This window comes from Halichoeres trimaculatus, unplaced genomic scaffold (genome assembly GCF_033239565.1).
Source record: "Halichoeres trimaculatus isolate MK-OKI-2021-1 unplaced genomic scaffold, fHalTri1.1 fHalTri1_scaffold_8, whole genome shotgun sequence".
Taxonomy (NCBI): domain Eukaryota; kingdom Metazoa; phylum Chordata; class Actinopteri; order Labriformes; family Labridae; genus Halichoeres; species Halichoeres trimaculatus.
The window spans coordinates 13,120,477-13,132,664 of record NW_027437186.1 but is presented as its reverse complement, the minus strand read 5'-3'; the positions used below and the strand labels follow the sequence as shown (position 1 = coordinate 13,132,664).

The following is a 12,188-nucleotide window of genomic DNA, read 5'->3' as shown; positions in this document are numbered from 1 at the left end:
GTTTGCTCGGCTTCCGGCCACCGAGCGACCGGAGATTCTTTTGGTTTGTTTGTCACCCACGGCGGCCAAAGCTTCCTCTGTGGCTGAAAATGACCAAGTGCTTGGTGTTTTCAAGCCATCGCTGGCTCGTACCGAGTGGCACCAGCGCAAAGCAGCGTGTGGCTTGACTTGCGATGACCGAAACTTGCCAACAGACACCGTTTGCTGAGACTTTTTCTTTTCTTCTCCTTTCACTCATCGACCAGGTGCGCAAGGCTTAATCGGGGTGTCTTGGGGCCATGCATGGCTGCTGCCGTCAAATTGAAAGGAACCCCCTGTGAGAGGTGGAGTGCTGAGAGTGTGGCTTCCTCCTCTGACGGTTTGTGGGTATCGCTTCTCGGCCTTTTGGCTAAGATCAAGTGTAGTATCTGTTCTTATCAGATCTCACACTGGGCTTAGCTGAGGTTTAGACAGCGATCGCCTCCGCTAGCCAACAACAGCCCTGCCTTTCAGTGGCATTGCTATTTTGGTGCTTGGAGTAGACTTCTCTGGCCTTGCGAGGGCTTATGCAACATCTCAATTGTTGCACACACCCTACCAAGGCGTATATCGGGTCAGCTTGCCAGGGTTTTACCGCGAGGGAACATCTTGACCAAGAAAGGAAGGTACTACTCTTACCTTTTTCTCATCCCATTATTAATTTCTAGCTACTTACCTACTCTTAAGCAGTTTTTTGATAAGCTTGTGGTGCCTCCACCATGTCGGCTGCCCACGCCGGCATGCGGAGGCACCACAGCGTCCGTTTTATCTTCAAAGAAAAGGATGGTGAACCAATGAAAATGTCAAGACTCGACTTTTCAAGAAAACTTTTGCAAAAAGCATTGAATTTCTCTCCGGGAGACCTAAATTGTATTGTTTCTTTACCTCTGAACAAGGGATTTGATGTTAGCTTTTGCTCTGCAGTCCTGCTGACAGAATTTTGGAAAAGGTTTGAAAATGTGAGACCCCAGTTTTCTGCATTTGATGTTGAGAAACTGACCGACAATGCCCATAGGACAGTCATTGTAAGGATGTTTAATGAAACTGTGAGTGCAGAGGACATTTGTTTGTGGCTGGGAAGATATTGCACTGTTAAGGGCCAGGCTATGAAGGTGAGAGATGAGGATGGCATCTGGAATTGCGCCTGGAGGGTCCCTGTCCAGCAATGGCAGGACCCCCAGGGCTTCCTGGGCCTGAAACACCTGCCATCTGTGATAGTTCTGGGTAATAACAGGGGCTACATTCACTACCAAGGTCAACCCAAACTCTGCCGCAAGTGTGGAGAGCATGGGCACCTTGCCGAAGCGTGTCAGCAGATAACTTGTGGCAAATGTAGAGAAATTGGTCACACCTTTGAGGAATGTACCAATGGCAGAAAGTGCAACCTCTGTGGAGAAACAAACCACCTCTTCAGAGACTGCCCGCAGTCATTTGCCAACAAAGTAAAGGCTGCCAGAATGGCAGAAAAAGAAAAAGAAATACAAAATGGTGGACCGGAGGAAATGTTTGTAGTGCGGTTTCAAGGGCCTAGGCCAGAAAATTCGAATCTCCCTCCAAACCCTGTGACTAGAGGAAAAGGATCAGGTGAGGAGGGAGAGAGGGAGGGGCCTGCAGCTGCCCCTCAAGAGAGTGGTGAAGAAGAGAGTGCAGTGCAGGAAGAAGGCGGAGCTACCTCTGACTCAGACAACCTGAATCAGAATGAGAGGGAAGAAGCCGCCCCTCTCCCAATGGCACAGCAGGCAAAGAGACCTTTATCTGGATTGTCCTCTGAGGCTGGAGCCTCAGAGAAGAGGGGAAGAGCTGGTTACTCCTCAGACAGCTCATCTGTGGAAGAGCCCAGAGTCTTCCCCCCCAATTCCCCAAATGAGGTCTCTTTTCTGAACATCGCTCTGCAATCAACCCCAAAGGACTCAATGTTTAACAAAAGATAACAAGAAAGACCATCCCCCAGAGTCCGGAGGGGGAATGCAGCTCGAGCCCCTTACTCTTCGCCTGTGAGAGTTAAGGAAGAGCTTCATTCACAAGAAATGTGACAACTGCCTTAAACTTTTAGTCCTTTAAAATGTCTTACCTGTTGTTTTTAACCATACTTATGACAATCACATTCTCAACCATCAATGTGAGAAGTGTGAAGTCAAAAGTCAGAGCCCAAACTGTTTTATCCTTTCTAAACTCCTTTGAGTCTGATGTGTTTTTAATACAGGAGTGTGGCCTACCTTTTTTAAACCACTACAAGGCCTGGAGTGACCTTTGGCCACACACATCAATATGGAGCGGATCCAATGAAAACAGAAGTGATGGAGTGGCCATTTTAATAAAAAACCCTCTGGTGATGGTGAAGGGCAGCACTGTGGTGAGAGAAGGTAGGGCACTTTTAGCACATCTGACTTTTATGGGGAGAGATTTTAAAGTTTTAAATATTTATGGCTTTAACGACAAGAACGACAGGTATGACCTTTTAGAAGACTTGCAGTCCCACATGCTGGGTAGGGATCCTCTGGTTGTAGGAGGAGATTTTAATTGTATTTTAAGCAGGAAAGATAGGAAAGGAGCAGGGGAAGATTTTAAAATGGATAAAACATCAGTCTTATTGGGGGCCATATGTAGGGATTTTAAACTAACAGACTGTTTTAAAGTCATGCATCCCAGAGAGGAGGGCTTCACCTGGTTCAGTGGTGATGGTACCAAAGCCTCTCGCATAGATTACATTTTATCACGAGATTGCCCACCAACTGATGCTAGATTAACTCCTGTTTTCTTCTCCGACCACACTATGCTATCATGCACCCTTTCACTTGCTTCTGGTGTGACTTCAGGTAAGGGTCTGTGGAAACTCAACTGCTCCCTTTTAGAGGATAGGGAGGTAGTGAGAAAGTACAGGGAGCAGTACCAAGAGTGGCAGACCCTTCAAGACCTCTACGATACACGTGCACACTGGTGGGAATTGGTGAAGGAAAGGACCCAGACTTTCTTTAGGCAGACAGGGAAAAAGAAAAAAGATAGAGAAAAGAGACACATGTTGGGACTGCAGAAAAGATTACAAAGGTATTTTAAACTTAATCAACAAGGCATGGATTTTAGTGAAGAAATAAAACAAGTTAAACTGGAAATGTCGGCCTTAGCGGAAACACACAGTAAAGGTGTCATTCTACGGAGCAAGGAGAAAGAAATAGAGGAAGGAGAAAAGTGCACAAGATACTTTTTTAAAAGAATAATAAACAAAGATAGAACAATCACTAAACTTAAAAAAGAAAACGAGTGCACAGCAGAAACAACAAGAGAAATTAACGAAACAGTTACAGCTTTTTATGAACATCTGTACCAAGAAAAAACAACTTGCCATGACACAATGGAAGAAGTTCTGAAATTTATAAACAACAAAATAGAAGACAGCACGCTTTTATCCCAGGATTTTACCCTTTTAGAAATATATAATTGTTTAAAGAGTTTTAAGAAAGGGAAGTCCCCAGGACATGATGGGCTTCCCTTAGAATTTTATTTAACCTTTTGGGATATTTTAGCACCTGACTTGTTTGTTGTTTTTATGGAGTTTGGAAAATTTGAACGACTTCCTGACAGTTTCAGAATAGGGATAGTGACTCTACTTTTTAAGGACAAAGACAAGACCGACTTGAGAAACTGGAGGCCTATCACCCTTTTAAATGTTGATTGTAAACTTTTTAGTAAGCTTTTAGCATCACGTCTGTCTGTGTTTTTAGAGGGGCTGATTCACCCGGATCAAGCCTGTGCCATTGCGGGGAGGAGGATCACGGACAGCCTGGTACTGATCAGAGACACCATCTGTTTTGCGAGAGACAGAAACATCCGGCTAGTAGTCCTAAATTTAGATTTTGAAAAAGCCTTTGATCGGGTCTCGCACCAGTACCTCTTCAAGGTACTGCAAAAAATGGGGTTACCTGAAAGGTTTATAGCGTGGGTGGGATTGCTGTACAGGGACATTACCAGCAAATTTGTGGTTAATGGGCACCTGACAAAAGCAGTCCAGATACACTGCGGTGTCCGTCAGGGTTGTCCATTATCCGCCCTCCTCTACGTCCTCTGCATTGAACCCTTGGCACAGATCTTGAGAAGGGACCAAAGAATCAGAGGGGTGGGGGTTCCAGGAAGTGGGGGCCTCACAACTAAATGTGTTTTATACATGGACGACGTAAACATTTTATGCACTGACCTTTTATCCGTTAACAGGACGCTGGACTTAACGGACTGGTTCGGACGGGCCTCTGGGTCACGACTAAACAGGACCAAAACCCAAGCCCAACTTTATGGACCGTGGACAGCAACCGAGACTTACGGACTCCCCCTGACTGTGACCCGGACCGACCAAAAGATACTCGGGGTTAAATTTGACATTGAGGGAGGAGGGGGAACCAATTGGCAGGAAAAGGTAGGGAAAGTCAGACAAAGACTGGGGTACTGGACGACCAGACGACTGACCATGGAAGGGAAGGTTTTAATCATTAAAGCAGTGATTTTACCTTTGCTTTTATTGGTCAGTTCTGTTTTTATCCCACCTAGGAGTGTGATTTTAGACCTGGAACGTGCCATCTTTTACTTTCTGTGGGGGTCCAAGTGGGAACGGCTGAGGAGGAACATAATGAAGAAGCCAAAGGACAAAGGAGGAAAAGGAGTGCCGGACCTCAGCCTGTTTTTAGGAAGTCTTTATACTGCCTTGGCTTTTAGAGCAGCCACAACCCCATCCGGAAACCCCAAAACAACTGCAATGGCACGGTTCTGGATGGGGTCCTACCTCAGACGACTGAAAGTTTTACCTACTGATCTTAAAGTTCCAGTGTCTTTTAACCTGCCACCTGCATACTCTTTTATCCCCAAGTTTTTAAGACATTTTAATCTTGAACAGGAGGAGCTGCATGTTCTAACTGACCACCGCTCCCTTATCTCTATTGTGCAGGAGCGGGAACCAGTGAGTCCAGTGCGCGGGCTTGCATTCGGCGAGCCCTCTACTGTTTGGCGCAACGTGAACCATCCGGCTCTCCCAAACAGACTCCAGGACCTGTCGTGGATGGTGGCTCATGAGATCCTCCCAGTCAGGTCCGTGATGCACTCTCGGGGCATGTCTGCGTCCTCCATTTGCCCCCGGCCGGGATGTGGCGCACCTGAGTCGGTGAGGCACCTGCTCTGGGAGTGCAGCGCTGCCGTAGAGCAGTGGGCAAAAGCCGGCTCCTTGCAATTCCCGTACTTACCGGCAAGGGAGGTCCTTACAGCACAGCTGGTTCTCTACGGAGTGAGCCAAAGGTCACAGACAACAAAGGACTTTGCACGGCAATGGCTCACTCTAGCCGCCATCAAAGACGCCACATGGACCTCCAGGAACTTGCTGGTAAGAAAGCACATGCAGATCCCCGCCGTGGCTGTGCTCCAGATGGCAGCAGCAACGGTCAGAACGGCCAGCGCTGCAGGCGGCAGGCCTAGGACACAGCCACAAAGAAGAATCGCCTCTGTGCCCATGCGGATGAAGGAGTCGGAGCTACACGGGAAAAGCTCGAGGCAGCAGCGGCCTGGCTCTCCGGGAGAGGCCGGTGGGAAGGAGCTGCAGGGTGAGGATCTCCTCTGAGCACTGGGACAGGGACTGAGAGAACACATCTGTCTGGGAGAGAAGGATGTTACTGTATTGGTAGGGGCTCACTCCGCTCCTGTACAATAGATGATATCTTATTCAATGCACTCCCTTTAAATCAGTCTTAGAAAAGACTTTTTATTAGATGATTTTAAAATGAATAACTGTCTGTTTAAGGAAACAATGAGCGATTTATGAATGGTTTTAAATGGTGACATGTTTATTGATTGACTTTAATGGATATGTGACTTGTTTTTAACCATTTATGTACTGCTCTTACAACAAACATCTGCCTTAACTTAAAATTTAGATAAACAGTAGCATGTTTTATATTAAACCAAGTGTTGGCACTTTAAAAGATGACATTGATGACTTTTAAACCTGTCTTTTGAAGAGTAATGTATGTGTGGCTAGATGGTGGTATGTTTCATACATGATGTGTACGTATGTGAAACAATTTAAAAGTATCATTATTCTGCTCTAGAATTACACTGGTGTTGCCTTCAAAATACTACATGACGATTTAATTTGTAAAAGTGTCAATAAATTTTCGAAAGAAAAATCTGTTCTTATCAGTTTAATATCTGATACGTCCCCTACCCGGGGACCATATATTAAATTGATTTTTGGAACTGGGAGATGGAATAGGGGCTTGCTCCGTCCACTCCACGCATCGGCCTGGTATTGCAGTACCTCCGGGCACGGTGCACCCCCCCAACCCTGATGTCAGAGACAAGCCTGGAAAAGGAGATGCAGCAGCGTGGGATAGGAGGAGAAGTAGCCAGTCCTTTGTTTTGTCACTTAACACAGCAATCCCTTGTCAGCGTTAGTGCAAGGCTGTTTCCTCAACCATGTACGTGTGTGTGGCTCTTTGCCACTTTGCACCCTCTAAATGTGGTCCCCTCGGGATATTTTCAGCACCGCCAGCCAGGGCGGTAGGTGCGTGAAGCAGGTCTGTGTCTGCGAGCTGTGCAAGGCATACTTACCTGGCAGGGGAGATACCATGATCAAGAAGGTGGTTCACCCAGGGCGAGGCTCGGCCATTGCACTCCGGCTGTGCTGACCCCTGCGAATTCCCCAAATGTGGGAATCTCGACTGCATAATTTCTGGTAGTGGGGGACTGCGTCCGCGCTCTCCCCTGACAAAATGTGAAAAGGCAATGGGCTGTCGCCCCCGGCACCGACCGTTTGACGCGCAGCCAGAGTGCTCCAGGGCCAAGTTGCAACTTTGCAAGGCCCAAAGGAAGCCGGCAAGCTCCAGGCGGTGTGCCACCACTGCGCACTCTGAAGCAGTGCAAGCCCCTTGGCCCCGAGAAACGCCGGCAGGCAGCCCTGGAAGCAGCGGGCAAAGAAACACCAGCTGGCTCAAGCGCGCGCGCGCGCGCCAGATAGAGAGGAGGAGATAGTTTGAGGGCAAAGCCTACTGTCTCCCTGCGCAGAGGATGTAATCTGCCCGCGGTAAAGGTTTGCTCGGCTTCCGGCCACCGAGCGACCGGAGATTCTTTTGGTTTGTTTGTCACCCACGGCGGCCAAAGCTTCCTCTGTGGCTGAAAATGACCAAGTGCTTGGTGTTTTCAAGCCATCGCTGGCTCGTACCGAGTGGCACCAGCGCAAAGCAGCGTGTGGCTTGACTTGCGATGACCGAAACTTGCCAACAGACACCGTTTGCTGAGACTTTTTCTTTTCTTCTCCTTTCACTCATCGACCAGGTGCGCAAGGCTTAATCGGGGTGTCTTGGGGCCATGCATGGCTGCTGCCGTCAAATTGAAAGGAACCGCCTGTGAGACGTGGAGTGCTGAGAGTGTGGCTTCCTCCTCTGACGGTTTGTGGCTATCGCTTCTCGGCCTTTTGGCTAAGATCAAGTGTAGTATCTGTTCTTATCAGTTTAATATCTGATACGTCCCCTACCCGGGGACCATATATTAAATTGATTTTTGGAACTGGGAGATGGAATAGGGGCTTGCTCCGTCCACTCCACGCATCGGCCTGGTATTGCAGTACCTCCGGGCACGGTGCACCCCCCCCAACCCTGATGTCAGAGACAAGCCTGGAAAAGGAGATGCAGCAGCGTGGGATAGGAGGAGAAGTAGCCAGTCCTTTGTTTTGTCACTTAACACAGCAATCCCTTGTCAGCGTTAGTGCAAGGCTGTTTCCTCAACCATGTACGTGTGTGTGGCTCTTTGCCACTTTGCACCCTCTAAATGTGGTCCCCTCGGGATATTTTCAGCACCGCCAGCCAGGGCGGTAGGTGCGTGAAGCAGGTCTGTGTCTGCGAGCTGTGCAAGGCATACTTACCTGGCAGGGGAGATACCATGATCAAGAAGGTGGTTCACCCAGGGCGAGGCTCGGCCATTGCACTCCGGCTGTGCTGACCCCTGTGAATTCCCCAAATGTGGGAATCTCGACTGCATAATTTCTGGTAGTGGGGGACTGCGTCCGCGCTCTCCCCTGACAAAATGTGAAAAGGCAATGGGCTGTCGCCCCCGGCACCGACCGTTTGACGCGCAGCCAGAGTGCTCCAGGGCCAAGTTGCAACTTTGCAAGGCCCAAAGGAAGCCGGCAAGCTCCAGGCGGTGTGCCACCACTGCGCACTCTGAAGCAGTGCAAGCCCCTTGGCCCCGAGAAACGCCGGCAGGCAGCCCTGGAAGCAGCGGGCAAAGAAACACCAGCTGGCTCAAGCGCGCGCGCGCGCGCCAGATAGAGAGGAGGAGATAGTTTGAGGGCAAAGCCTACTGTCTCCCTGCGCAGAGGATGTAATCTGCCCGCGGTAAAGGTTTGCTCGGCTTCCGGCCACCGAGCGACCGGAGATTCTTTTGGTTTGTTTGTCACCCACGGCGGCCAAAGCTTCCTCTGTGGCTGAAAATGACCAAGTGCTTGGTGTTTTCAAGCCATCGCTGGCTCGTACCGAGTGGCACCAGCGCAAAGCAGCGTGTGGCTTGACTTGCGATGACCGAAACTTGCCAACAGACACCGTTTGCTGAGACTTTTTCTTTTCTTCTCCTTTCACTCATCGACCAGGTGCGCAAGGCTTAATCGGGGTGTCTTGGGGCCATGCATGGCTGCTGCCGTCAAATTGAAAGGAACCGCCTGTGAGACGTGGAGTGCTGAGAGTGTGGCTTCCTCCTCTGACGGTTTGTGGCTATCGCTTCTCGGCCTTTTGGCTAAGATCAAGTGTAGTATCTGTTCTTATCAGTTTAATATCTGATACGTCCCCTACCCGGGGACCATATATTAAATTGATTTTTGGAACTGGGAGATGGAATAGGGGCTTGCTCCGTCCACTCCACGCATCGGCCTGGTATTGCAGTACCTCCGGGCACGGTGCACCCCCCCCAACCCTGATGTCAGAGACAAGCCTGGAAAGGAGATGCAGCAGCGTGGGATAGGAGGAGAAGTAGCCAGTCCTTTGTTTTGTCACTTAACACAGCAATCCCTTGTCAGCGTTAGTGCAAGGCTGTTTCCTCAACCATGTACGTGTGTGTGGCTCTTTGCCACTTTGCACCCTCTAAATGTGGTCCCCTCGGGATATTTTCAGCACCGCCAGCCAGGGCGGTAGGTGCGTGAAGCAGGTCTGTGTCTGCGAGCTGTGCAAGGCATACTTACCTGGCAGGGGAGATACCATGATCAAGAAGGTGGTTCACCCAGGGCGAGGCTCGGCCATTGCACTCCGGCTGTGCTGACCCCTGCGAATTCCCCAAATGTGGGAATCTCGACTGCATAATTTCTGGTAGTGGGGGACTGCGTCCGCGCTCTCCCCTGACAAAATGTGAAAAGGCAATGGGCTGTCGCCCCCGGCACCGACCGTTTGACGCGCAGCCAGAGTGCTCCAGGGCCAAGTTGCAACTTTGCAAGGCCCAAAGGAAGCCGGCAAGCTCCAGGCGGTGTGCCACCACTGCGCACTCTGAAGCAGTGCAAGCCCCTTGGCCCCGAGAAACGCCGGCAGGCAGCCCTGGAAGCAGCGGGCAAAGAAACACCAGCTGGCTCAAGCGCGCGCGCGCGCGCCAGATAGAGAGGAGGAGATAGTTTGAGGGCAAAGCCTACTGTCTCCCTGCGCAGAGGATGTAATCTGCCCGCGGTAAAGGTTTGCTCGGCTTCCGGCCACCGAGCGACCGGAGATTCTTTTGGTTTGTTTGTCACCCACGGCGGCCAAAGCTTCCTCTGTGGCTGAAAATGACCAAGTGCTTGGTGTTTTCAAGCCATCGCTGGCTCGTACCGAGTGGCACCAGCGCAAAGCAGCGTGTGGCTTGACTTGCGATGACCGAAACTTGCCAACAGACACCGTTTGCTGAGACTTTTTCTTTTCTTCTCCTTTCACTCATCGACCAGGTGCGCAAGGCTTAATCGGGGTGTCTTGGGGCCATGCATGGCTGCTGCCGTCAAATTGAAAGGAACCGCCTGTGAGACGTGGAGTGCTGAGAGTGTGGCTTCCTCCTCTGACGGTTTGTGGCTATCGCTTCTCGGCCTTTTGGCTAAGATCAAGTGTAGTATCTGTTCTTATCAGTTTAATATCTGATACGTCCCCTACCCGGGGACCATATATTAAATTGATTTTTGGAACTGGGAGATGGAATAGGGGCTTGCTCCGTCCACTCCACGCATCGGCCAGGTATTGCAGTACCTCCGGGCACGGTGCACCCCCCCCAACCCTGATGTCAGAGACAAGCCTGGAAAGGAGATGCAGCAGCGTGGGATAGGAGGAGAAGTAGCCAGTCCTTTGTTTTGTCACTTAACACAGCAATCCCTTGTCAGCGTTAGTGCAAGGCTGTTTCCTCAACCATGTACGTGTGTGTGGCTCTTTGCCACTTTGCACCCTCTAAATGTGGTCCCCTCGGGATATTTTCAGCACCGCCAGCCAGGGCGGTAGGTGCGTGAAGCAGGTCTGTGTCTGCGAGCTGTGCAAGGCATACTTACCTGGCAGGGGAGATACCATGATCAAGAAGGTGGTTCACCCAGGGCGAGGCTCGGCCATTGCACTCCTGCTGTGCTGACCCCTGCGAATTCCCCAAATGTGGGAATCTCGACTGCATAATTTCTGGTAGTGGGGGACTGCGTCCGCGCTCTCCCCTGACAAAATGTGAAAAGGCAATGGGCTGTCGCCCCTGGCGCCGACCGTTTGACGCGCAGCCAGAGTGCTCCAGGGCCAAGTTGCAACTTTGCAAGGCCCAAAGGAAGCCGGCAAGCTCCAGGCGGTGTGCCACCACTGCGCACTCTGAAGCAGTGCAAGCCCCTTGGCCCCGAGAAACGCCGGCAGGCAGCCCTGGAAGCAGCGGGCAAAGAAACACCAGCTGGCTCAAGCGCGCGCGTGCGCGCCAGATAGAGAGGAGGAGATAGTTTGAGGGCAAAGCCTACTGTCTCCCTGCGCAGAGGATGTAATCTGCCCGCGGTAAAGGTTTGCTCGGCTTCCGGCCACCGAGCGACCGGAGATTCTTTTGGTTTGTTTGTCACCCACGGCGGCCAAAGCTTCCTCTGTGGCTGAAAATGACCAAGTGCTTGGTGTTTTCAAGCCATCGCTGGCTCGTACCGAGTGGCACCAGCGCAAAGCAGCGTGTGGCTTGACTTGCAATGACCGAAACTTGCCTACAGACACGGTTTGCTGAGACTTTTTCTTTTCTTCTCCTTTCACTCATCGACCAGGTGCGCAAGGCTTAATCGGGGTGTCTTGGGGCCATGCATGGCTGCTGCCGTCAAATTGAAAGGAACCGCCTGTGAGACGTGGAGTGCTGAGAGTGTGGCTTCCTCCTCTGACGGTTTGTGGTTATCGCTTCTCGGCCTTTTGGCTAAGATCAAGTGTAGTATCTGTTCTATCAGATGTCACACTGGTCTTAGCTCTGGTTAAGACAGCGATCGCCTCCGCTAGCCAACAACAGCCCTGCCTTTCAGTGGCATTGCTATTTTGGTGCTTGGAGGAGACTTCCCTGGCCTTGTGAGGGCTTGTGCAACATCTCAATTGTTGCACACACACTACCAAGGTGTATATTGGGTCAGCTTGCCAGGGTTTTACCGCGAGGGAACATCTTGACCAAGAAAGGAAGGTACTACTCTTACTTTTTTCTCATCCCATTATTAATTTCTCGCTACTTACTGACTTTTAAGCAGTTTTTTTTGATAAGCCTGTGGTGCCTCCACCATGTCGGCTGCCCACGCCGGCATGCGGAGGCACCACAGCGTCTGTTTTATCTTCAAAGAAAAGGATGGTGAACCAATGAAAATGTCAAGACTCAACTTTTCAAGAAAACTTTTGCAAAAAGCATTGAATTTCTCTCCGGGAGACCTAAATTGTATTGTTTCTTTACCTCTGAACAAGGGATTTGATGTTAGCTGCTCTGCAGTCCTGCTGACAGAATTTTGGAAAAGGTTTGAAAATGTGAGACCCCAGTTTTCTGCATTTAATGTTGAGAAACTGACCGACAATGCCCATAGGACAGTCATTGTAAGGATGTTTAATGAAACTGTGAGTGCAGAGGACATTTGTTTGTCGCTGGGAAGATATTGCACTGTTAAGGGCCAGGCTATGAAGGTGAGAGATGAGGATGGCATCTGGAATTGCGCCTGGAGGGTCCCTGTCCAGCAATGG

At 50.3% G+C, this 12,188-nt stretch overlaps 7 non-coding genes and 3 pseudogenes across 7 annotated transcripts; all 10 read left to right on the top strand.

Annotated features, from left to right (window-relative positions):
• The first annotated feature begins 368 nt into the window (after positions 1-368).
• On the top strand, positions 369-582 carry LOC141795831 (U2 spliceosomal RNA; annotated as a pseudogene).
• Positions 583-6,156: 5,574 nt separating this feature from the next.
• LOC141795826 (U2 spliceosomal RNA) lies at positions 6,157-6,329 on the top strand (annotated as a pseudogene).
• Positions 6,330-6,592: 263 nt separating this feature from the next.
• LOC141795879 (U1 spliceosomal RNA) lies at positions 6,593-6,756 on the top strand. Its single transcript, XR_012598821.1, has one exon. It is a non-coding gene; the product is annotated as a U1 spliceosomal RNA (small nuclear RNA).
• A 690-nt stretch (positions 6,757-7,446) lies between these two features.
• LOC141795723 (U2 spliceosomal RNA) lies at positions 7,447-7,637 on the top strand. The gene has a single exon (XR_012598677.1). It is a non-coding gene; the product is annotated as a U2 spliceosomal RNA (small nuclear RNA).
• A 264-nt stretch (positions 7,638-7,901) lies between these two features.
• On the top strand, positions 7,902-8,065 carry LOC141795683 (U1 spliceosomal RNA). The gene has a single exon (XR_012598638.1). It is a non-coding gene; the product is annotated as a U1 spliceosomal RNA (small nuclear RNA).
• Positions 8,066-8,755: 690 nt separating this feature from the next.
• On the top strand, positions 8,756-8,946 carry LOC141795722 (U2 spliceosomal RNA). Its single transcript, XR_012598676.1, has one exon. It is a non-coding gene; the product is annotated as a U2 spliceosomal RNA (small nuclear RNA).
• Positions 8,947-9,209: 263 nt separating this feature from the next.
• LOC141795784 (U1 spliceosomal RNA) lies at positions 9,210-9,373 on the top strand. Its single transcript, XR_012598734.1, has one exon. It is a non-coding gene; the product is annotated as a U1 spliceosomal RNA (small nuclear RNA).
• A 690-nt stretch (positions 9,374-10,063) lies between these two features.
• On the top strand, positions 10,064-10,254 carry LOC141795796 (U2 spliceosomal RNA). Its single transcript, XR_012598746.1, has one exon. It is a non-coding gene; the product is annotated as a U2 spliceosomal RNA (small nuclear RNA).
• A 263-nt stretch (positions 10,255-10,517) lies between these two features.
• On the top strand, positions 10,518-10,681 carry LOC141795703 (U1 spliceosomal RNA). The gene has a single exon (XR_012598657.1). It is a non-coding gene; the product is annotated as a U1 spliceosomal RNA (small nuclear RNA).
• Positions 10,682-11,371: 690 nt separating this feature from the next.
• LOC141795829 (U2 spliceosomal RNA) lies at positions 11,372-11,464 on the top strand (annotated as a pseudogene).
• The last annotated feature ends 724 nt before the right edge of the window (positions 11,465-12,188 follow it).